Below are 3,003 nucleotides of genomic sequence, written 5' to 3'. Positions count from 1 at the left end.
ACATGTCTACCACTCATATACAATTTTAATATCAAATATATCACTCCTATAATTCATTTATATCATTCATACCATCCTATAAATTTTAATATTTCATTCCATGCATTCAAATTTGTTCTATGAGTAATATTCATGTAATATTAATATTTTAAGTATTAGATATATAAATAGTATGAAATAAAGTGGTATGTGTGTATGCAAAATCCCCTACTTTTTAAGAAAGGTACAAAAAAATCAAACAAAACCTTAACCTTTTGATATACTGAACGGTGATATTTGCTCCAATGTTTCTATTATATTGATAAGAAGACTGCAGAATTTCACCTGCGCTCCACGTCACCAAAATACACCAGTCCCAGTGTATTTGGGTGATGTGGTACATCTGGATTGGATGTTTGGACGTCCGGTGACCGGACCTAATAATTCACCCTGCTCAAGGCTCACACTTTCTGCTAGCCGTTGTCTTCTGCAAAAATTTAAAAATGCCAAGTTCTTCTTCCCTTCAACCAAGTCTCAACCTCTCGCCAGCTCGTTACCGCCACCAAAAACATTCAAGGAAGATTAAAACCACTCCCCTCAGCTCTTTGGATCGTAACCGACAAGCGAGGAAATCCATACCTTCCAAACTCTACACCCTGAAGATGAAACATCTGCTGAAGTCCAAGAGGCTTGCTGAGGCCAAGAATCTGTACATTCAAACCGTGCTCATGGGAGATGAGTCAGGGCTCATACTTGGATCCATTTTTATTGACCTGCTCATGAAATCTCGATTCATGGCATACGCCTTCCAGGTGTTTGACAAAATGCCGGAGAAGAATGTTGTCACTTGGACCTGAATGGTGCTCGGATGTGTTCTAAATAACTTTAAGGAGGATGGAGTTTGCTTGTTTATTGACATGCTTGAATCTGGGGTAGCTCCAAGTGATTATGCCTACAATGCTGCTCTCCAGGTTTGCGCTAGCCTTTGTTCCCTTAGTCTAGGGGAATGGATTCATTCTTTAATTCTTTGTTCGGGGTTTGGTGGCGATCGCCGGGTTGCGAATTCTCTCATTGAGTTTTACTCAATATGTGGTTTGATGTATGAAGCTGCTCGAGTTTTTTACAGTATTACGGATCTCGATCTGGTGAGCTACACTTCAATGATATCTGGATTATGTAGGAATGGTTGCTTTGGATCAGCAGTGAAATTGTTTTGTCAAATGGTTAGATTGGGAATAGAACCCAATGAGCACACAATCACAAGCATTCTAACGGCATGTGAGCTTCAACTTGGTGAAGAGATTCATGGTTACATGATCAAAAACTAGATAGCTCAGAGTGTTTTTTCTTCAACTTCTCTGATTGAATTGTACTCTAGAAACTACAAAATCAAACAGGCAGAGTTGGTTTTCAAGAAAATGGAAAGTAGGAATGTAATCACTTGGAGTTCAATGATCTCGTGCTTTATACGACATGATCGAGCACAAGATGCGTTAAGGTTATTTTTTCAAATGATCTACGACGGTATTGAGCCTAATGATTTTACTTTGCAACTGTAATTATGGCTTCAGGATTATGTGCAAATTTGGAGCCCATCAACTTCGGCCATCAACTCCATGGCTGGGTAATTAAGCTAAATATGGTATCAGATAACCGGATTTTGAATGCTTTGCTAACCATGTATGCTGATATTGGGGAGGTTGAAGAACTGGATAAGGTGTTGGATTACAATGAAAATTCTGACATTGTTTCTTGGTGTGCAGTTATATCAGGGTATTTTCAGAATGGGTTATATGAGAGATCTGCAGGATTACTATGTGAAATGCGTAGCAAAGGCTTAAAACCCAATGAGTATGGATTTTCTAGTGCACTTAGTTCCTGTGCAAACCTTCCTTCGATAAATCAGGGGAGGCAACTCCATTGCCTTGCACTGAAGTCAGGTTGTGATCTAGATGTTTGTGTAGGAAATGCATTAATCAATCTGTATGCGAAGTGTGGATTTCTTGATGATGCAAGGTTGGAATTTGATGTCATGCATGCACATGATATCATGTCATGAAATTCATTGATTCATGGGTATGCGATTCATGGCTTTGGGTGCAAATCACTTGAATTGTTTGGTGAGATACCGGAGTCCGAATCCTGCTTGCCAAACCATTCTACTTTTCTGGGACTGTTAGCAGGATGCAATCATATGGGTTATGTCAGTGAAGCAAATAAATTCTTCAAGGTCATGGATGAATGTTATGGGCTTGAACCGGCCGCTTTGCACAATGCGTGTATGGTTGACATTATGGGTCGATCTGGAAACCTTGAGGAAGCTTTATGTATCATAAAAGAGATACCTTATGAACCAGATGTCTTTATATGGAAGTCTCTTCTAGGATCTTGCAGACTGCACCGAAATGTTGAATTAGGGAAGTTTGCTGCTGAGAAGGTCATTGAGTTATCTCCAATGGACTCTGCTGGTTACGTACAGCTCTCAAATTTGCATTCGATGCATGATGAGTGGGAGAATGCAGAGAGAGTGAGGTCATTAATGGAGAAAAAGGGTGTAAAGAAAGATGCTGGATGGAGCTGGATTGAGATCAGAAATGAAGTTAATGCCTTTCATGCAAGCAATGAGTCACATCCGAAAGCTGAAATGATTTATCAAGTATTGAACGAGCTATTTGGAATCATGAAAGATGAGGTAAATGCTTACAAGCTTTAAAATGTCTCCATTTATTTTCATAGATACATGCCTGTAGAAATATGGTTAATTACTTTTATATTTTATCTTTGGAACATTGTAATAAAACCACTGTGTAATTGCAGGTAGAAATTTGCTACTAAAGAATTTTGTTTATATATAGAGGACTGTAAGGTTCTCAATGAAATACATAGAATTCAAATCATTTATTCTCTCTTCATGATATTAGAGAATCCTTAGGCACTATTGCTAGAAAAGGATCTATAAAACTCATACCTTTCCTTCATTGTCATCTATTGTGGGATACAGGTCTTCTTCCCATTAGGCTTCTA

At 38.5% G+C, this 3,003-nt stretch overlaps 1 pseudogene; it reads left to right on the top strand.

Moving 5' to 3' along the window:
• The first annotated feature begins 345 nt into the window (after positions 1-345).
• On the top strand, positions 346-2,773 carry LOC110100168 (annotated as a pseudogene).
• Positions 2,774-3,003: the final 230 nt, after the last annotated feature.

The sequence above is a fragment of the Dendrobium catenatum genome, unplaced genomic scaffold (assembly GCF_001605985.2).
Source record: "Dendrobium catenatum unplaced genomic scaffold, ASM160598v2 original_scaffold_279677, whole genome shotgun sequence".
NCBI lineage: Eukaryota > Viridiplantae > Streptophyta > Magnoliopsida > Asparagales > Orchidaceae > Dendrobium > Dendrobium catenatum.
Note: the sequence above shows the minus strand (reverse complement) of the source record. Positions and strands in the feature narration are given on the sequence as shown.